Raw genomic sequence first — 23,049 nt, forward strand, 5'->3', positions numbered from 1 at the left:
TTGTATGACCATGGGCAAGTTATTAGCTTCTCTGGGCCTCAGTTTCCTCATCTGTCAACTAGGGATACTAATAGTAAATAACCCACTGAATGGTTATGAAGATTCAATGAAAAAAATCTATAAAAAGTGCCTGACAACAATAAGGTTCCATTTACCTTCTGTTCCTTGCAACCTTGGTAAATGGAATTAACCAATTGGAGTCTGCCAGGTTCCCCTTTTGGGAAAGGAATGAAAGGAATCTTCAAAGATCTGAGTGGTCAGGACCTCTGAGTTATGATTCAGCCACAGTCAACTGTCAAATTTTCCCACAGCTCAGTGGAAAGTCACTGAAGACTCTGCGAAAACAGTGCCACCCCTCCTTCAGTGTTTCTCAGCTGGGATGCACCGCTGACTCGGGAGGTCTGACCGTATCAGTGTTCGGCAGGGAGAGGATCTAAGCAGGCTCAGTAGATTTACCAACCCAAGTACTAAGTGTCTGTGGGTGCTTCTGCTTTGCCAACAATGTTGCAAGGCTCAAGCCTGTGAGAGTTCATTGTCAACCCAAATGTGGGGCACCAAAGAAGAAAAATTGGGGGTGTGGGTTGTTTTTCCAGGCAGGAACAATGATGTAGTGACTGTCAGGTTATTTCAAAATTTGGAATCTTAAGTCTTCATCCCCCACACCTTTCTCTGTGTGTAAAGTTAAGATTGTGGACGCCACCTTGAGAGCACATATTAGTGATAGTCACTAAGATTTTTAAGTTTTGCCAAATTACCCCAGCAGAAGCTTCATCTATTAATGTAACCAGCCAGAGCTTAAACAAAAGTGGACACACCCACACATTTGCTGATGTCTTTTGAAATGTTCTTATGTCACTTACCCAAATTTGAGCTCAAGAGCCCTTTTATTGATTGAATGTTTCTCATGTGTCCTCTTTTTAGCCTTGCAGAAGAAACTTGCAGCTAGTCCTATACCATGATGTTCAAGTAACTGTTGGTGATCTGGGCCAAAGCTCTTTTTACTTATGTTTGCTCTTTCAAGAGTGGACATGGTATGGTACAAGGCTGGTCTGGATTTTTCCTTGCATTGAGACCTACTCAATACAAGAATAGACTTTAAAACCTAGGCCTCTTGTCTAGGGGGGACCTCCCTTATAGCTGATCCAGGACTAGATACTCGATGCCACTCACCAGACACTGGTCATCATAACACACCTTTTAATAGCATTTTAGGGGTCCTGGCATCTCCACTCTGAAAATTTCTGCCCTTGGCCTCCCTACCTCTCTGTGTACTTTTTTGTCTTTAGGTAGATCCCTGAGGTCTCTGCCCTTTGCAGAATAATCTACTCCATGGTACTTGAAATGCCATATGACATACAATATTTTTGTAGATAAAGATACTGAGGCCCAGAAAAGATAATTGAGTTGCCCAAGTTCTTACAAACACTCATTAACAGAGGTCAAGCCCAGAATGCTGATTTCTCTGAATCCCACTTCCTACTGACTCTGTTAAACTAGTGAGCACCTTCTTTTAAAGGAGCGGTTAGGATGAGTTAGGGAATAAGACTCTCAATGAAGAAAGGATAGAACCCAGGCAGAGAGAGGGCTCTGTGTAAGCAGAAGGCCCAGGCAAGCAGTGGGTACCTGCTTGTGGGCAGGGAGAGGAGGTGCCACAAGGTTAGAAAAAGGCACAGAGAAGGAGTTGAGAGACCACCACTGCATCCTTGGCCTACTTGAAAATCTCACCCAGCCAAACAGATATAAATGTCCCTCTAGAACTTACTATTTCTACAGCTGTGAAATAACTGCTGCTTATCTTTCCTCCAGGAGATTCCTTGGAATGAAACCAATGGGAGATCAGGGTTTGGGAGAGTCTCATCAGAGCAGATGGGCCAGCAGCAGCCAGAAAGCTTGTTGCCTTTGGCTGAGAGCACCATCCTGGATCTGAACGTCTTGTGAGTAAACCCCAGCAGGCTCAGCCTTAGGCCAGAGTGAAGTTGGCCTGCTTCTCCTTGAAGAGGAACCTTATGTACTCCCACATCTTCCCTCCCCTCTTGCTGATTTCAAAAATCACATTCTCAGAGAGCTCTTCAACTTAAAACTATGTTGCCCATTAGCAGCCCTGGGAGGATGGCTTCTTAGTGCTTTTGGTCCCTTGGTATATTTGGAAGTGCACTGCATGAGCGGTCAGGAGGCTTGGGTTCTGGTACTTACCCAACCACAATTTTCCCTGGGGCTGTTGGCAAATTATTCTTCCCTAGGCCACAGATTTTCCTAACTATAAGTTTGTTTATAATAACAATAGCTTCCATCTAGGAAATGTTCATTACTATGTACTAGATATAATCTCATAGCATTCTTTCAGTAGTGTCCTATGAAATAGGTACTGTTATTGTCCCATCTTACAGATAAGGAAAGTGAGGCTTAGAATTCTCATTCCCTAACCACCTATTTAAATCACCAGTCCCCACCCCTGGCCAACACTCCTTTCTCTGCTTTATTTTAGACATAGCACTTCTTACTACCTGAAATACTACATATTTTACTTTTTTGTTTGCCTTTTCCCCGGACAAGACTTGTAAGCTCCGTTAGGGAATGGATTTTGTCTTTATGTTCTTGTTGTTGTTCATTTGATGTGTTCCCAGGGCTTAGAATACTGCCTGGCACATGGTAGGCACTCAGATATTAGTTGAATGAATGAATTGTTGGTAGGAGTATAAATTGATATAGACTCTAGAGAAATCAACTTAGCAATGTTAATATTTAATGCACATATTTGATATGTTGACACTGCGATACCAGAACTAGGAATTTATCCTGTAGATGATATCATCAGGCATGTGCTTAAAGTCATTAGTGCAAGGATGTTTACTGCAACACTTTTTGCTGTATAAAAGGACTAAAAACAATCAAAATGTTTATCAATAAAGGAACTCATTAAATAAATTGTGGTAGGTCCCTACAGTGGAATTCTATGCAGGAGCAGGAAAGAATAAAGTAGATCTGCATGTGCTGATATGCAACAACACGAGAAATATTATTAAGTGAATTGGGAGAGTTCAGAACAGAATATGACTTCCTTCATTTGAATTAAAAGAAAAAGAGGGGCGCCTGGGTGGCTCACTCGTTAAGCATCTGCCTTCGGCTCAGGTCATGGTCCCAGGGCCCTGGGATCGAGCCCCACATCGGGCTCCCTGCTCGGCAGGAAGCCTGCTTCTCCCTCTCCCACTCCCCCTGCTTGTGTTCCCTCTCTTGCTGTGTCTCTCTCTGTCAAATAAATAAATAAAATCTTAAAAAAAAAAGAAAAAAAGCTATGACAGATTTTCATATATTCTTGTTTATGCCTGACTGTTTCTAGAAGGAGAAACAAGAAATAAATAGCTGCCTGTGGGGGTGGCCAGAGGTTCTGGGTTGGGATGGAGAATATACACTTACGGTACACTCTTGTTTTTTAAGTTTTCCTTTTTAGTAGTTTTATTGAGATACAGTTCACATATCATACAATTCAGCCACTTAAATTGTTTAATTCAGTGGTTTTGCTGTATCGCATTATTAATTTTTTAAAATTGTGACAAAATATGTATAATATAAAATTTGCCATTTTAACCATTTTTAAGCATATATTCAGCAGCATTAATTACATTCACAAGGTTGTGCAACCATTACCACTATCTATCTCCAAAACTTTTTTATTCCCCAGACAGAAACTCTGTAATCATTATAATAGTCTTTTATAGTATTTGATTTTTTTTTAAAAGAGGGAGACAGGGGAGGGGAGGGCAGAGGGAGAGAGAGAATCTTAAGCAGGCCCAGAGCAGAGCCCAATGCAGGGCTCAGTCTCATAACCCTGAAATCATGATCTGAGCCGAAATCAAGAGTTGGACACTTAACCGACTGAGCCACCCAGGCGCCCCTGTAGTATTTGACTTTTTTTTTTTAAGATTTTATTTATTTATTTGACAGAGAGAGACACAGCGACAGAGGGAACACAAGCAGGGGGAGTGGGAGAGGGAGAAGCAGGCCTCCCGCAGAGCAGGGAGCCCAATGCGGGGCTCAATCCCAGGACCCTGGGATCATGACCTGAGCTGAAGTCAGATGCTTAACGACTGAGTCACCCAGGCGCCCCTGTAGTATTTGACTTTTAAAAGTCTTGTGCATGTATTACTTTTTTATTTGAAAAATTAATTTCAAAAAGAAATTAAATCAGGTTTAGAAAATTTATTAACTTGTCTAAGATCCCATAGCTCATATTCCATGGCAGCAACCACCAGTGTAATTATAAGAGAATAGAAATTCTTATAAAGAATCAGGTTTTAGTCAGTAAGGGGTGTTGGATATCATCTAATACCTTCATTTTACGTATGAGATAACAGACTCACAGGGGTAAGGTAGCCACCCCAAGTCAGGATGTCCATCAGAAGCAGGCCTCCTGATCTACGAGATACTGTTCAGAGTAGGTCACAGAAGAGGTCTCTTGACCCTTGACAAAGAGTGAGGCTTGGATGCCTCCTGCGCAAAAGGGGATTTAGATTGTTCTTCTATGTCCCATGTACTTATACTGCCTACTAGTAGGGAATGGGGCCATTGTACCCCAATATCATTGTTTCTGTTTATCTGAAACCTTGTAGCAAACCTTCAGGACCTATCTCAATTTTTACTTCCAAGAAAATGTCTCTGATTGCCCTAGCACATCCAAGTCCCTACTCGATTCTTAACTCTTATAAATATTATTATTTAAAGCACATAAGTAGCAATCAGAGAATGATGTGAGACATTTCATAGCTATGTCAATTTATGAATCCATTCTGCCCACTAGTGTAAGCTCCAGCAAGACAGGAATCGGGAGGTTGATTCCTTGTAGTAGGTACACAATAGATGGTTGATTGGGTTAATTGAGTTGAAAAATAGCTATGGTATGAGATGTAAGTTGTCTGTTTTTGTTTTTTGAGATGTAAGTTTTTCAAAGGGTTTCTCTTCACCTCCTGGCAGAGATGCCTACTGGATCACAGGACATTGAAATTGATGGAAGTTGTGACTATCCCATCCCCCAGTCACTGAGAGCCAAGTATGATCCTTCTTTTGTCACACTTATCTTGACATTAATAACACCCTCATTTACGTGACTGCTTACAGTTAATCTTCTCCTTCTTTCCTCCACTCCCAATAGACTGGAAATTTCACAAGAACAGAGACCATGTCTGTCTTGGCTCACCATCATATCTCCAGCACCAAGCACGGTATTCAGGTATTCAAGAAATATTTGTGGAAAGAATGAATGAATGAATATATCACTTTGTTTTATGAATGAGGAAATAGAGGCCCAAAGAGGTGTGGTTCTTAATGACAAAGCTGGGGTAAGAAGTCAGGTCTCCTAGTTCCCAGGCCAGCCAGCATTCTTTTTACTTTCCTTTGTGTTCTCTGTGTATTGGAGTTGGAACATCTTGGAGTCTAGCCTAACCCTTTCATCTTACAAATGGGAAACTGAGGCCTAGAAAGGGGAAGGACTCACCCAAGTTCATAGAAGGCAGCACTGGCAGAGCCAGGCCTAGAACCCAGGTCTCCTGACTCCCAAGCTAGTGCTCTTTCTTTGTAAAGGCATAGAAAAAACAAAGCTGAATTGGGCTTATTGCCCAAGCCCCTGCAGGAGGTCACATAGCCAAGCAGCTCTCAGAGTTCCTTGTCTATTCTTAGCCTGAACTTTTAGTGACTCTGGTCTTCAGCAGCCTTTCCCCCCCTTTTCCTTTGCATTTGATTTTTTGTGTATATGTGCTGTGTGTTTTAAATAAATGGTGCTACGTGTAGGAAATGGGTTTCAGCACAGTCCTGCTACGGAGGCCCTGAAAAGAATAAACGTGAGAGAGGGGCCCTGAGAAAACAATTGGCTTCCCTTCTCTGAAGTGACCCCAGTGCCCCAGAGCCACCCTCGGTTACCTCTCACAACTGCCAACAGAAGGCTAAGCTCCTCACACAATAAGAAGGAAATCACTAGAAAGAATTTACAAGGAGAATTGGCTGTTAGTATTGGCTGCTGATGCCTCACTTTGATGAAGACCAAAAATTAGTTCTTCCCAAGCTGTGGTTGCTCTTCTAACTTCTACTTCAACTTCCCACCTACAAGATGTTTATCAGTCAGCCACCAGAAATGAACTAAACCTCCTTTCTCATACAAAATTCTAGCTTCTCCAAACCTTTCTCCACCTTGCCAATACTTAACTCTGAGCGAGTAATTTAAGCAGCTGCTGACTTTAGGTTATTTGGAAAGGACTAGAAACAGAGGATAGAAGATAGCTAATGTTGCAAAAGTATGAAATGATCAATGAGATCAACAGTTCTACATCAAATTCAAAGAAGGCAGAAGCTTCTCTGGGCTAGGTAAGGTCAAAGCCAATTCAGGGAAGCAATTTGAACCAAGGCTTGTGTATAGTTATCTACTGCTATATAACAAATTACCCCACTTTCTGTATTAGTTGTCTACAGCTGAGTAACAAATTACCTTCAAACTTAGTGGCTTAAAACGATAAATATTTATTATCTCACAGTTTTCATGGGTTAAGAATCTAGGTACAGCTTAGCTGGGCTCCTCTGGCTCAAGGTTTCTCATGAGGTTGCAGTTAAGCTCCAAGGCTGAATAGGGAGGGTAGAGGAGAAAACAGTTTCAAGCCCACTGAAGTGGTCATTGGCAGGCCTCAGTCCCTCATAACACAGGCCTCTCCACAGAGCTGCTTTAAGACTTGGTACTGGTGGGCGCCTGGATGGCTCAGTTGGTTAAGCGATTGCCTTCGGCTCAGGTCATGATCCTGGAGTCCCAGGATCGAGTCCCGCATCGGGCTCCCTGCTCGGCGGGGAGTCTGCTTCTCCCTCCGACCCTCCTCCCTCTCATGCTCTCTGTCTCTCATTCTCTCTGTCTCAAATAAATAAATAAAATCTTTAAAAAAAAAAAAAAAAGACTTGGTACTGGCTTCCCCTGGGTGAGAGACTTAAGAGAAACCAAGATAGGCGCTTTGGTCTTTTTGTAACCTAATTTCAAAAGTGATATCCCATCACTGTTGCTGATTGTTTTCATTAGAAGCAAGTCACTAGGTTCAGCCCACATACAAGTGTGTGAATACCAAGAGGCAGAGATCATTGGGGGTCCTCTCAGGGGCTAACTACCACACTTTGCTGGATGGATAGGATTAAAATAAGGTATAGAAAGCAATCCAGGTAGGGAACAAGAGTGAAAGTACAAAGTTTAGAAAGGTTTCACTGGGATGATTTGTTTGGAGAAAGGCATTTGAGTAGGAGTTGTAGAAGGTAACTGAAGAGGTTGTCAGGACCCAGACTGAACTGGATTTTTAAATGTCAGGCCATAGAATTTATTTTTATCCTCAGGCTCTTGTCTATATTTCCCCCATTCAACTGTATGATTTAGAATAGAAATTGGCATGTAGTAAGTGATCAAGAAAATCTGTTGAATGAATAAACCTATGAAGTTAATGTGTAGGGAGTAATGCAGAATTGCCAGATTTGTCTTTTTAATTCTGACAGAATTCAACCTCAAAAGAAGCCCACATAATTACTCTTGGAGCTCCCAACCAAGATTTAAACTTTGTCTCCTATTTCTAAGGTATCATTATTCAAATTACCTAGCACATCACAAAGAGTAAAGTTAAGCTTTACTCATGGGACTACATCTTTCCCTTGTACTAAAAGCTCTTTAAACAGTTTATCATTCTGTTGAGCTTCAGAATCTTGGTATATAGGCAAAAGAAAACAAACTTAGTGTCTAAGAGCAGACAAAGCTGGTTTCCATTCACTCAGCCATTCAAGCATAATCCATTAACTAGACAGGACAAGATTCTAACACCCGGCCCTAACCACCAGCCACACGGCCTCCTCCCTTTGCTGGCTGGCCAGAGTGCCTCTAGGAACCATTTTTGTACATTATCCTTCAGTATGAAGGGAGAATTTGTTCTGGGGAAGCAGAGCTGTTAGGTGAGTGTACTAGTTTGCTAGAGCTGCTGTAATAAAATACCACAGAGCAGGGGGCTTAAAAAGCAGAAATTTATTTCTCACAGTTCTGGAGGCTGGAAGTCCAAGATCAAAGTGTCAGCAGGTTTGGTTTCTCCTACCTCTTCTCTCCTTGGCTTTGCAGATGGCCACCTTCTTGCTGTGTGCTCCCATGGCCTTTTCTCTGTGAGCCCACATCCCCTGGTGTCTCTTCCTCGTGGTATAAGGACACAGTCCTATTGGATTAAGGCTTTACTCTTATGACCTCATTTAATCTTAATCACCTCTTTAAAGGCCCTGTCTCCAAACACAGTCCCACTGGGGGTTAGGACTTCATTATAAGAATCGGGGTGGGGGACACAATTCCGTCCATGACAGTAGGCAAGGTTTATTATACATGTGCTTCCCATCACCTCATCCATCTCTTCTAAAGGAATGATATTCTCTCATTTGTAGAGATGGTGATCAATAATTCTTAAAAATTCTTCACATCCACTGTCTCACGTGACATTACAGTTACCTCCAAGAAAGCAGAGGTGGCGGTTACCTCTCCTCTACAGAATTGGAAACCACCGGGATGAGAGGGTTCACAGATTCTCCCAATCACAAAGTCTAGAATCCGGTTTCTGGCTCCTGCGCCAGTCTTCTTTATGCTCAGCCTTGGAGTTATCTGCTCTTGACCACTCAGGAGCAGCCCATGAAGCATCCCTGCCTAGATTCTAACTGCCCACATCTTCTTCCTCCTGCCCTCCTCCATCAAAATTTACCTACCTTTCAAGGTCCTTCCACTTGATTTTCAAAGTGACAACTAGATGGCTGGAAAAAAAAACAACCCTATTGTTAATGACCACGTTGATTTGTTAGTGAGAGATTACTTAGGGGGGATCCTGGCCAAACAGATTAACAATCTATATTTTATAGCTTGCAAAACATTTTCTTCACATACCACATCTAACTTACTTCCATTCTAACCAAAATTCTGTGAAGTAGATGCTATTATTATCCCTGCTTTTTAGAAAAAGAAACAGCCTCAGAGATTAGGTAGCCAGCCTAAAATCACACAGGCAAGTAACAGAGGTGGAACTTGAACCAAATGCTATGTGCTCTTTTTACTTTGTCTTACTCCACTGCCAGACTTTACCAGTTTGTTCAGAATAGTATCTTTTTTTTTTTTTTAAAGCTTTTATTTATTCATTTGAGACACAGAGATAGAGCATGAGCAGAGGGAGAGGGAGAAGCAGGCTCCCCGCTGAGTCAGGAGCCCGATGCGGGGCACGATCCCAGGACCCTGGGACCATGACCTGTGCCGAAGGCAGACGCTTAACCATCTGAGCCACCCAGGCACCCCCAGAATAGTATCTTGTTACTGATGTTTTCCTCTAAGTATTTTGAGATGTGGCTCCTTCCCTTCCCTGTCTAATCTGTGTTGACCTACCATCTATTGAGCTTCCACAGTGTTGGGACTTGAGGCCAGTTCCATTCCTGTTTAGCTGGGGTGACCACAAAGATTTTTTTTCCTTTTCACTAGGCTTTTGTTTCTTCATCTGTAGTTAATTTCATTGACTGGGGTCATTTTCTGGTTTGAAGAGCCTAATGAACTGTCTTTATCTTCCATTTCACTCATTCAACAAATAGGTATTGAATACCTGCTATGTACCAGGCACTATGCTAGGTACTTTTTTTCCCCCTTTTTTCATTTCTTTTTAATACAAATTTGGATCTTTGGATGCGTCCTGCCAACAGAAAACAACAACAGCAGAGAAAACACGAAAGAATGAAAAATAAGAAAGGAAAAAACCCCCCTCAAAAGGTTCTTCTCCTCCTCACCCCTTACACATTTGGGACCATAGCAGGTTTACGGAATGCAATATACAGCCAACAAAGAACAAGACAGACGCGGTCCCTGGCCTCAGGGAGTTTACTGTCTTACCTGCTAGGAACGGACCCTGGAGATCATGGAGTCAAGTCCTTTAAGGAAAGAGAAAAGTGAGCCATGAGGGTGAGTAAACTCTCCAGGGTCACAAAGCAGTAGGTGTCAGAGGGGGATCTAGGAAGCTGGGTCTTTTCATTTCTAGTTTAGGGTGTTTTTCTTCCACACAATACCTTGTATTGAGATCTGGCCCCGTGCTATGCCGCCCCTCAGGGTGGTATAGCTGACAACAGGACTCAGTCTCAGAAACTTCCCCCGTGGAGTCTCCATTTCAACCTCCAGAAGCAGAAACTTTCCAGTTTTCACTGAAATTTAAGACACAAGTGTCTAAGAATCAAAGTCTGATGCTCCGGGTATGAACCAACCCAGAAGCAGGACTGCCTTCTTCTTCTTTTCATGCTGCCAGCCCCAGAGTCTGTCTGTCACTTAGCAGAGCGCATAGTTTTCTGTCCCACTCACTACATCTCTATCCCTTGCTCTTCTCCAAATTAGGACCTGAAGCAGCTGGCTGTAGATCTAGGCCCTGCGCACTCGGCATTCTGTAGACATTTATTCACAAAACCCTCACAGGATTGCCCAAGTTGAGACGCTGAGAGTTAGGCTAAGCAACTAAGTCATCGAGGCAGCAGTAAGCACAGGTGTGGGATTAGCCCCCATGCTACCTCCCTAATGGAAGCACCTTCACACATGTGTTTCGCATGACCTGCAGCAGCTCAGCAAACCTGGCACCAGCAGGTTAGCACATAGATGTGGGACACCTGCTGGCTCTGTAGACCCTCAGTAAGTGTTAATGTCACACTACTCATTCACCACACTCATTTTTAAATTATTTTTTAAATTTTATCAACGTTATACCAGGCACATAATTTAAAAAGTCAACCAGTTCTACAAGGTTAATTAAGACAAAGAGCAGTCCTCGGCCTCTCTCTACCTACTCCCCTCCCCCCATTTCCCTTTCCCTAGAGGGACCATTTTCAACTTGTTTAAGTAATTCTTTTACCTATCTATAAATAACATGTTTGTGTGCTACTTCCTGATTTTTCAGTTCAGGCGTTATCTGTTGACTTACCACAATGGGGGAGGTGGGGATTCAGCTCCCTTTTCTCCGCTCCCCCCTTTTACGTACATGCACGCTTCCCAGACCCCCTTACTCTCTATATAGTTATATGGTAATTTTTGGTAGATCAATAATTGGTGCCCTTGTTATTAGGACAATGTAATGCCACTCACAGCTGAGCCACATAGTCAACCATGATTGTTTCTCTTTCACAACGTTATCTTCTTGTTTGATTATTTTGTTTTTTCATACACATAAGTTTCTAAGATCTTATCACTAATTAACCTTAAACTCTGCCAGTTACCCCGGTGTCTTCTCAGTTTGTTCTTGAGAAGGTCTCTTGGAGCCTTCTCTCCTGCTCCGAGTGGGGGGAGACCGCACAGCTGCCACCCTGGAACCTTCCTTTACTACCATCTGGGGAATTCCCTTGCCTCTTTCCTGTGTTGGATCACCTGTTTCTGGATCTTGTGTCTTCTCATTTCCTGCTTTCTTCCCTCTTTTTGATGACATATTTTCTACAACTTCCTGAGAGTTCATGAGAGGGAAATTTTTTGAAATCGTGTGTGTCCGACTGCCTCAGAACGTTGATAGCCTGGCTCCATTGTCTTCTAGCTTCCAGGGCTGTGGTTAAGGCCAAAGCCCTTTTCGCATGTGACCTTGTAGGATTTCTTTGTCCCCCGTGTTAAGAAATTTCACAGTGACATACCTATTGTGCTGGCCCTCAGTGGCCCTTTCAATCTGAAAACTCATGACCTTTGATTCTGGAGTGTTTTCTCGAATTAATTTGTATCTGTTGTGTTTCTAAAACTCCTGTGATTCAACTGTTCAGATGAATTTCTTATCTGTTCTTTCCTAGTTTCTATCCCTGTCTTTTTGCTCTACTTTCTGGGAAATTTCCTCAATCTGTCTTCTAATCCTTTCATTAAGGTTTTCATTTCTGATGTCATAATTTTTCTTTCTAAGAGTTCCCATTGGAGACTTTGCCCTTGGGGGGGAAAAATCCCTCTTTATGGAGTTTTAGATATAGTGAAATTAGATGCATGTATTTAATCCATTATTTTTGCCCAATATCTCTGTATATGTTGATTATTTAATAATTCCTGCCTTGTATTTGTATCAAATCCTTTAGGCTTTAATAATGGTTTTCTATTGGTTTATATATTTGACCCTTATAATCGAGACTGTGATATCTGGATAGGACCTTGGGATTGTCTAGTTCATCTTTATCAGTTTACGGAGAGAGTACCTGATTCTCAGAGAGATGAGGTGTGCTCTTGGAAAACACTTGTTTCTGCCAGAATTTACCAGAGGTATGTGAGATGGATTATTTGGCAGGCATACAGTACTCACATAGTTTTTTGGTTGTTTTTTTTTTTCACTCTTTTCCAAAAAATGTTATTGCAGTATAACTGAAATGCAATCCGTAAACTGCACATACTTAATGTGTATGATTTGATAAGTTTGGGCCCATCTATACACTCCTGAAACCATCATCATAATCAAGATATCGATCACCTCCCAATGTTTCCCTATGCCCCTTGTCATTTCTCCCTCTTACCTACCCCCAACCCTTCCCAGGCAACCACAGATCTGTTTTCAGTCATTATAGATTAGTTTACATTTGCTAGATATAAATGTAATCATAGAATGTGATCTTTTGGTGGGGGGGTGGTGAAGGATGAGGGGTCTGGCTTTTTTTTTTTTTTTTTTAACATGTAGATTTTCTGTGTATTTTGGAGGCTATACCTAACTTTCCAGGTGGAAGGTTTACCAGCTCTACCTCCTTCTACATCCTTTCTCTTCTACACCTTCCCATCTTCCCTCTCCTGGCCGTAAGGGCTGCTGCCTGCAATGTTCTTGTCCTCTCCTTTCCATCCAAGCCTGTTCTCAGGAAAGGACCAATGTATTCCATTCACATTGAGGTGACTGATAAGGATTTTATATGTGTGATTTGGGCAATTGTACAGAAGACAAAACCTACATTTGGATTCTGCCAAAGAAATAAAGCTGTAATGATGGATTTTCAAGCATGAGCAAATAAGTTTGGAAGAGGTTTTTGGACAAGGGCATCCCCTGAAAGTACCTCTGAAAGTACACCCTGTGTAACAGAGTCCTTGTGTAAGCCTGACTCTGCCTGTAGACAGGCAGGATGAATTGAAATCCCCTCTGGTCCCATTCAGAATTTTGCTTTCCTGAAATGTCAGCCATTTAGGAGCTAAGAAAAGAACTCATCTTGCTGGCTTTCCTTCCTTTTGGTCTATTTGGCAGAGAAAACAGTCCTATGTAGATGAAAGCTCACTCAGAAGGGCAGGGCCTCCTGTGTTTGGTCCTCATGTCTCTGGTCCAGGTGAAAGGAAGTCCATCACGGGCGGAGGAGCTTGGCGAACCGGCCTGGCTCTGAAGTTGTCTTGCCTGTCTCGCTTCTCTTCTTACTGATTTTCACATTTAATCTTTAATGCCTCATTAATTAATAAACATTTAATTCTTAACAACATTGTGAAGCAAGAGAATAGGACGTATTTCTCTATTTTCAAAAATGAGAAAAGAGAGAGAGTATAACCTGCTCAACTTCAAAGCCTTTATCAGCACGAGCCCTGTCCATGGGGAACCCCAGGCTACCTGCCTGCCCGTGATGGGGAACATGGTGGTGTGAAACCTCTGGTCTACAACAGAGGAGTCAGGGCAGGGAGCAGAGTCCCCCAGCACAAACATTCCCAGTCGTTATTCCTTTCTCCATTCCGTATGTGACCATCCCCCTAAGGTTTATTATCACTTCCTATGGCCTATAGGAAAAAGCAGCTAGCCTAGGAGGGGAAGACAAGGCAACAGTCCCCAGGAGTCTGTGGGAAGGGACCTATCAGACATTTCCTTGTGAGCAGGAAGCTCAGCTCAGCACAGAGTTTTGGGTTAAGGAGGAAGACAGGCAGGTTAAGGAGGAAGACAGGCTCAGTTTGACATTTGTTGAGTATTGACTCTGCCGAGAGGGGGCCAGAAACACAGTTCCTAACCTCAGGGTCCTTACAGGTCTTAAATAGTGGGAAGCCCAACAGTGGTTGGGAGAGGGGGAGTTGGTTGTATAGAACACCTCCTTCAGTAACTCAGGAAAGATATAACAAAGGCTAGACCAGGAGAAAAGGCACAGGGAAGAAATGTAGAAGACCAACTTGGCTAACTTCAATATTTTGTCAGGGTTGGCCAGCCCTGTCTCAAGGGACCCCAGACTGCCTGCTAGTGTTCCCGTGCCAGAGAACTCAGTGGCACAGAGGCTATAAGCAGGAGGAGGCAGGAGAAGGGAGCAGAGCTTCCAGAGTGCTGCTTCTGGTATGAGGGCCAGCACCCCCCACTCCACCACCATGCTTCGTTTATCTGCAATGGCAAAACTCTCCATGTCAGTTTTTTTTTTTTTTTTTACAAATTGGACATCCCATGCTCCTTTTAGCCAGAGGGCAGGCATTTTTGCATCCTGAGAATAATAAAAAGTTAATTTCTCCCTTCATATACTTGTATTTCCTTATCTTTTATTTCACTTGATTCTATTAATGAGCTCATGTGATAGCCAGGCAGCTCATGTGATTATTGGCATCAACCAAACCACAAAACTGAGACTCAGATTTTGACTTACTGAGTCACATGGAACGTTATTGGTAAAGTCAGATCCAAACACTTCACCAGCCAGAGGGGGTGGTAGCAGCTGAGGCCACGCGATCTGAGGTTATGTGAGGAACAGAGTGCCCCCATGCTGAGAGGTGGGATAAATTCTGTATTTACCATTCTCTGAGATTATCTGTAGCCTTACATCATACAAGGAGTCAGAAGGCCAGGGTTCCCGTTCTAATTCTACCAGTCATCTGCCATGTGAACTTAGCATGACTCAACCTTTTTGGGTCTTTGTTTTCTCATCTGTAACGTCGGAATTAAAAGGACCCAGGAGGGCGCCTGGGTGGCTCAGTTGGTTAAGCAACTGCCTTCGGCTCAAGTCATGATCCTGGAGTCCCAGGATCGAGTCCCGCATCAGGCTCCCTGCTCGGTGGGGAGTCTGCTTCTCCCTCTGACCCTCCTCTCTCTCATGTTCTCTGTCTCTCATTCTCTCTCTTGCAAATAAATAAAATCTTAAAAAAAATTTAAAAATAAATAAATAAATAAATAAAAGGACCCAGGAATGTTTTAAGAGGAAGCTGCATGTAAATTATCTCATTAAGATTATTGAGCTAAAAGTGAGGGAAAGGACAACAGCCATGAGCACTGGCACTAAAGGTAGGAATTCAAAGTATGGTCTAGAAATAGCTAGAGACATTTAACTTGGAGTACAGAGTAAGTGTTGATATATCAAGTTCATTCATTTTGTCTTTCATATGATAGTTTCCTTGAAGGGACAGATTGCAGTTTATATATCCATTATACTTCTGAGAGTTGCTTCAGCTTTTTAGTATTACACTGACACAATGAACGCCTCTGTGCATGGTTTTATTTATATATGTGTGTGTCTTTATTATATTGTATGTTTTTATTGAAGATTGAGGCCTAGAAATGGAAAATGCCAGGTCATAGGGTATTCACAGCTTCACCTATTGCATATTTCTATCTCATCTCCCCACCAATACTTAAAAAAAATATATTAAAATTTCAGTTTTATTATGACAAAAATAATACAAATCCTGAGCAGCCAAAAGAAGAGATGCATAGGGTGAGGTCTGGGAGGGCCCCAAACTTGAAACTTCTGTGTTGTCTCCCCATGGAGTCAGGAGGAATCACCCTCCCAGCACATCAATGTATAACAATATGCACCAAGAGGGCGCCTGGGTGGCAGTTGGTTAAGCGACTGCCTTCAGCTCAGGTCATGATCCTGGAGTCCCGGGATCGAGTCCCGCATCGGGCTCCCTGCTCGGCAGGGAGTCTGCTTCTCCCTCTGACCCTCTTCCCTCTTGTGCTGTCTCTCATTCTCTCTCTCAAATAAATAAATAAAATCTTTAAAAAAAAAAAAACAAAAACAATATGCACCAAGCATTATTAATCAGGGACCATGCCTTATCCAGTGCTCACTGTCACCCAAGCTTTTTACCTTTTTTTTTTTTTTAAGATTTTACTTTTTTTACTTTTACTTTTACCCCCAGAGTTTTACTTTTATTGGACTTTCATACATAGGCTTGTTGAATTCAGTCCCCAGGCCTCTCCCTTCCCTGAAGGTCACACTTAAAGCCCCAACCCCCTAATCACATGATTGGACCCTACCAACACTTAATTTGTTGAGTAACTATGAATGGGTGCAAAATATATTTTAATTTGCCTCTCCCTAATTACTAATGAGATTGAACTTCTTTGTCATTTTTTAAACTTTCTTTTATTGAATACATTTGACATGTAACGTTGTATAAGTTTAAGGTGTATAGTTAGTTACTTCAATATGTTTATATATTGTAATATGATTGCTGATGTGGGGATATTTATCATATCACATAATTATAGTACAATTTTATTATCTTTATCATTATACTGTACATTAGATCTCTGTGGCTTATTTACTACTCATTACAGGTTTGTACCATTAAGCCCCATCAATCTTTTTTTTTTTTTTTTTAAGGATTTTATTTATTTTTCAACAGAGAGAGAGAGACAGTGAGAGAGGGAACACAAGCAGGGGGAGTGGAGAGGGAGAAGCAGGCTTCCCGCTGAGCAGGGAGCCCAATGTGGGACTCGATCCCAGGACCCTGGGATCATGACCTGAGCTGAAGGCAGACGCTTAACGATTGAGCCACCCAGGCGCCCAGCCCCATCAATCTTATCCCCCCAACTCCTAGCCCTTGGTAACCACCATATACTCTCTGTTTTTTACAGGCTTAACTTTTTTTAAATTTAAATTTTTTTATTTTTTTTTTCCAAAAGATTTTATTTATTTAACAGAGAGAGATACAGCAAGAGCAGGGAGCCCGATGTGGGACTCGATCCCAGGACCCTGGGATCATGACCTGAGCTGAAGGCAGACGTTTAATGACTGAGCCACCTGGGCGCCCCTAAAATTTTAATTTTTTTAAAAGATTTTATTTATTTGAGAGAGAGAGCACAAGCAGGGGGAGGGGCAGAGGGACAGGGAGAAGCAGACTCCCTGCTGAGCTGGGAGCCCAATGTGGGTCCTGGGATCATGACCTGAGCCAAAGGCAGACACTTAACCAGCCGAGCCACCCAGGCGCCTGGTTTAACTTTTTAAGATTCCACATATAAGTGTTATCATACAGTACTTGTCTTCCTCTGCTTGACATAGCATAAGGTGCTCAAATCATCCATGTCACAAATGGCGGGATATCCTTTCTCATGGCTAAATAATATTCCATTATGTATATGTACCACATATTTTTTATATATTCATTTGTTGATGGGCATTTGGGTTGTTCCCATATCTTGGCTATTGTGAATAATGCTGTGATAAACCTGGGAGTAAAGGTCTCTCATCGAAATCCTGTTTTCATTTCCCTTGGGGAGATACCCAGTAGTGGAATTGCTGGATTGAAGGGAGATCTATTTTTTTTTTTTTTAAGATTTTTATTTATTTATTTGACAGAGCGAGAGCAGGAGCACAAGCAGGGGGAGTGGGAGAGGGAGAAGCAGGCCTCCTGCGGGCAGGGAGCCCGATGCGGGGCCTGATCCCGGGACCCTGGGATCATGACCTGAGCCGAAGGCAGACGCTTAACGACTGAGCCACCCAGGCGCCCCAAAGGGAGATCTATTTTTAATTTTTTTTTTTAAGATTTTATTTATTTATTTGACAGAGAGAGACACAGTGAGAGAGGGAACACAAGCAGGAGGACTGGGAGAGAGAGAAGCAAACCTCCCACCGAGCAGGAAGCCCGATTTGGGGCTCGATCCCAGGACCCCGGGATCATGACCCGAGCTGAAGGCAGATGCCCAACGACTGAGCCACCCAGGCACCCCTATTTTTAATTTTTTGAGGAAACTCCATATTGTTTTCTATTGTGGTTAGACCAGTTGACATCCCCACAAATGATGTATAAAGGGATTGAATTTACTTTCACATGCTTATTGGTCATTTAGATTTCTTCTAAATTACCTGATCATAACTTCACCCATTTATCTAATAGGTTTTTTTATTTTCAGAGGAGTTATATTTTATAGACACTAATCCTTTAGTGATTACTGACTATATGCATTGCAGATACCTTCTCCTAGTCTGTAGCTTTTCTTTGCCCTATCTTTATGTTGTTTTCGTTGGGAAAAAAAAAGTTTTTAAAATTTTCAGTTAGTCAATTTAGCAGCATTTGGTTTTATAGCATTTGCTTTTGTTAAGAAATCCGTCTTTGCAGAGAGCCTGGGTGGTTCCATTGGTTAAGCATCTGACTCTTGATTTCAGCTTAGGTCATGATCTCAGGGGCGTGGAATTGAGCCCCACATTGGGCTCCATGCTTAGCATGAAGTCGGCTTGAGGATTTCTCTCCCTCTCCCTCTGCCCTTCCCCTGCTTGTGCTCTTTCCCTCTCAAATAAATAAATCTTTAAAAAAGAAATCCATCTTTGCCCAGAGATCATAAAGATATTTTCTTTTTTTTTTTTTTTTTTAATTTGAGAGAGAGAGACACAGCGAGAGAGGGAACACAAGCAGGGGGAGTGGGAGAGGGAGAAGCAGGCTTCCTGCTGAACAGGGAGCCCGATGCAGGGCTCGATCCCAGGACTCTGGGATCATGACCTGAGCCGAAGGCAGACGCTGAACGACTGAGCCACCCAGGCGCCCCATAAAGATATTTTCTGATATTTGCTTTTAAAAGCATTAAAGTTTTTTTCCCACTTGTATTTTGTTCTCAGCTTTGCTATCGCATATCGAAACTCCATTTTCTTAGAATCATTTAATGAATACTCCTTCCTTTTCCTGTTGCTTGTGATGTGACCTCTACCACACGACACATTTCCATACACAGACAAGTTTGCATCTAACCTTTATATCCTATTTGCTCTGTTCTTTGCCTGTTCCTGTACCACATTATTTTAATTACTTGGGCTTTATGCTTTAGGTATCTCTTAGGACAAATTTTCACACTCTTCAATAGGAAGAAAATTATTGTGGCTCTTCTTGGCCCTTTTTCTTTTCACACAATCTTTTGGATCCAAATTGTCAAATTTCATGAAAAATTCTATCAGGATTTTTAAGGGAATTGTACTTGATCTCCAGACTGATTTGGAAATAATTGAGTTTTATGATACTGACTCATCCCATCCATGATCATGGCCCAACTTCGTTGATTGGAGTCTTCTTTTGTGTGTATATTTGTCAGATTTATTCCAAGGTACCTTCTAGTTTTTGTTGCTGTTATAAATGATATATTTTTAAATTACTTCTTATAGTAGTTTTTTTTTTTTTTAAAGATTTTATTTATTTATTTGACAGAGAGAGACACAGCGAGAGAGGGAACACAAGCAGGGGGAGTGGGAGAGGGAGAAGCAGGCTCCCCGCAGAGCAGGGAGCCCGATGCGGGATTCGATCCCAGGACCGTGGGATCATGACCTGAGCTGAAGGCAGTCGCTTAACCAACTGAGCTGCCCAGGCGCCCTATAGTAGTTTTTGATGGTAGATAGAAACACTATTGATTTTTTTATATTGATTATATCCAGCAGCCTTGGTGAAGTCTCATTAGTTCCATTAATACTCCAAAGACATTTTTTGGATTTTTCTATATAGATAGTTAATTCATCTGCAAATAGTATCACTTTTTTTCTCTTTCCAGTCTTACATCTTTTCTTTTCATGTCTTACTGTGATCTCTAGGACCTTTAGTACAATATTGTATAGAATAATGTGTTTGGTCTTTACTAGAAAGAAAAGTCTAATATTCCACCATTGAGTATGATGTTTGATATATAGTTTTGAAAAATCCCCTTTATTGAGTAAAGAAAATACTTTTATATTTCTGGTTTGCTAAGAGTTTTCCCTATGAATGGATGTTGAATTTTAAATCAAAATCATTTTCTCCATCTGTTCTGAAACTCCTGTAATGTTCTTTAATTTATCAGTATGAATAACACTGATTTGTTATCTACTGTTAAGCCATCCGTGCATTCCTGGGATGAACCCTAATGAGTCATGATTTAGATTATTTTTATATATTGCTGGATATCGTTTGCTAATATTGAGTATTTTATACCTATATTCATAAATAATATTGGTCTTAAATTTTCCTCTCATGCCTTTCTTATAATACATACAGATGTAAATATACTTTTTTTTTTTTTTGAGGATTAGAGTCATTAGAATTAGAAGAGAATTTAAAGAGCATCCAGTTTGATCTCATCACCTTATAGTGGAAAAAACTGGAACTCAGAGAAAGGAAATAGCCTTCCTAAAAATGATACAGAGTTAGAAACAGAGTTGGGACTAAAGTACTTTTTTACAAATTTCAAGTTACTTCCCACTCATGATCTCATTTTATCTCCACAACATCTCTGCAGGGAGGGTATTACTTATTGCCCCCATTTATGGATGGGCTAACTGAGGTCCGGAGAGATCCCTTCATGAGTTATGTGACACAGCAGGGCTGGGACTAAAAGCCAGACTTCTGACTCCTAGACCTGAACCTCCTCTCAAATTTCTTTTGTTTTATGTCCATCCCCACTGACAGATCCACTTACTTATTAGCCTGAAATGAAGGAAACCCTGAGACCTGCATCCAAAACTATTATTTTGTAAGAGTCCAGCAATATTTTCACAGACATTTCAAACAGATGGCCCATCTGCAGATAACCCTCATTAGGCAGGGATGAGGGCTTCATGTTCCCCAAGGATGATCTTGGTAGAGGGACACCCTTGAGGCCAGAATAACTCCAGGGTCTCCAAGAATGTCCCCTAAATGTGAAATAGGTCCAAAGCCCCTAAGTGGAATCTTTGTTACAGGATCAGACCACAAGGTCCCTAAGGGGGACCCACAGAATGGGGGCTCCGGTTTTCCTTCCATCTCCCTCCCCTACTGTCTGGCCCCCCACCATCTGGCCACCACCACCCCTCCCCCATATGTCTCAGCAAAGTGCTTCCTGCACCAGCGCTTTTGTTTTGCTTGTGCTATTTGTGTCTGCTTCTAACAGCTGGCCCCAGCCTGGCAGCCCCTAGCTCTGAGGATTATCCAATTATCCCATTAGCCCAGCATGTCCTTCCTTCCTCCAGAGCTATTAGCTCCCCATCTCCCTCTCTCTCTCTCCCTCCATAGCCTCCCTTGCTCCTTCCCTAGCCAGACCTAGGGCTGGGTCAGTCCCCAGTCACCTAGACTCAGAGAATACTAGAGCTGGAAGGGACATTTGCATCTATCCATCTGCTTTATCGTTTTGCAGGGAAGGAAGCTTGCCTGCCATACCCTAAGTCACATGACCCATCATAACAGTGAAGAAGTAAAACCCAGGTCTCTTGACCTCATGGCTACACTCTTCCTCACCACATCTGGCCAGCCAGCCTTATCAAGTGCTCACTATGGTTAGCCCTGGGATGGAGGAGATACCATCCCTATTCCACTCTCTGGGAATCCATGGTTGAGATTAGAATTTATGGTCTAGGTAGGGAGATAGAACATAAACTGGGAAAAACCAGCACATTATCCAGGAGCTAAGTCATACCTTAGCAGAAGAAGAGATGTTACCAGAAATAGGTGACAAACTTCTGGAGCATAGGACAGACAGTGCTAAAGGGAAGTCGGCAGAGGGACAAGAGGCTGTCAACAGAGGGTTCAGAAAGGCCCTGTGGAGGATAGGGCTCTTCGGATGGTGGCTGAAACGTGAGAAGTGTTTAAAGTAGGGGAGATTCAGGGCGCCTGGGTGGCTCAGATGGTTAAGCGTCTGCCTCCGGCTCAGGTCATGATCTCAGGGTCCTGGGATCGAATCCCGCATCGGGCTCCCTGCTGCTTGGGAGCCTGCTTCTCCCTCTGCCTTTCTCTCTCACTCTGTCTCTCATAAATTAAAAAAAAAAAAAAAATCTTTAAAAAAAAAAATTTAAAGTAGGGGAGATTCAGAGGGACAGCCCTCCTAGCAGAGGCCTCCCTGAAAGGGAAGGGGAGGGAATGGGTTAAGAAGATGGTAGCCGTTCAGTTGGGCTCAGTCAAGGCCCAAGTGGGGAGACAAGGCTGGAGAGTAAAGCTGTGACCCCAAACGCCATACCAAAGAGTGAGGCTTGATCTGATCTACATTTAGGGCCCACTAAATATTCTGGAGCAAGGAAGGGACATGACGGGAGTTGTACACAGGGCAGATTTATCTGACTTTGTGGGCTGAATCAATATGACAAAAAGAGACAAATGCAGAGAAGTCAGCGTGGAGTTTATCCAGGTGGGTGAGAGATGACGAGGCCTCAGCTAACACCATGACTTGGGGCATGACTGGTGGTAGAACGGATGGAACAGATTCGGAAGGTGTTCGGAAGAAGAATTAGCAGGGTGCAATAGATTGGATTTGGGAAGATAAAGCAAGGACCCCCCATTGGTAGGATTAGGGAAGTTAGAAGTAGCAAATGGGAAGTAGGGGGTAGAAAGGAGGAGGTGGGTAAGGACTCTCCTGTACTTACCCTCTGGCATTCACTGGGGTTTTGTAAGTTGGCAAAGTTTGCTTAACCCTGTGCTGGGTGAAACCTTATGTCCCCCATGTCCAAGCCCTCTGGTTTCTCTACCAGACGTCCACAGGCCTGACCCAATAAGTCATGCTACCCCCACCAGACAGCAGTGTGCTCATCTGGGGAGACAGCACTCTCACCACAGGTGGTTCTGGTGGGAGGAATTCAGGCCTCGGGTATATTCCATTGATACAACCAGGTCATCGCCTTCCACCTATATAAACTTAACTCAGGTGACCACTTTATTTTTTTAATACTTTGTCATTCCCTCCTTCCAATCACCTGTCGTATCCCCATTCCTGCTTTCAGCTTTTAGGATCCTAAAACTGGTGATTCTGGCCAAGAAAGATGAACCATCCTTATCTGACCTTGTGCCCTCGAGGTTCAGGGGAGGCTCCTCCAGGGCCTGCAGGGGTGTCCAGGCCCCTTCTTGGCCAGTGAGGTACCTGAGTGCTCTCGGAACCCACTGACGACCCAGCCATGGGTCTCCAACTGTTGAGGGTGGCCTCAAAC

The 23,049-nt window shown here is 42.7% G+C and overlaps 1 long non-coding RNA gene across 1 annotated transcript in view; it reads left to right on the forward strand.

The window, feature by feature from the left end:
* Window positions 1-1,719: 1,719 nt before the first annotated feature.
* Window positions 1,720-23,049, forward strand: part of LOC145716821 (uncharacterized) — a 30,188-nt gene continuing 8,858 nt past the window's right edge. The window contains exons 1-3 of the long non-coding RNA XR_014139728.1: window positions 1,720-1,934; window positions 4,969-5,044; window positions 5,147-5,224. This is a non-coding gene — a long non-coding RNA (uncharacterized LOC145716821). The remainder of the gene's footprint in view (window positions 1,935-4,968; window positions 5,045-5,146; window positions 5,225-23,049) is intronic.

Source organism: Leptonychotes weddellii, chromosome 13, assembly GCF_054177405.1.
Source record: "Leptonychotes weddellii isolate Sample4059 chromosome 13, ASM5417740v2, whole genome shotgun sequence".
NCBI classification, from domain to species: domain Eukaryota; kingdom Metazoa; phylum Chordata; class Mammalia; order Carnivora; family Phocidae; genus Leptonychotes; species Leptonychotes weddellii.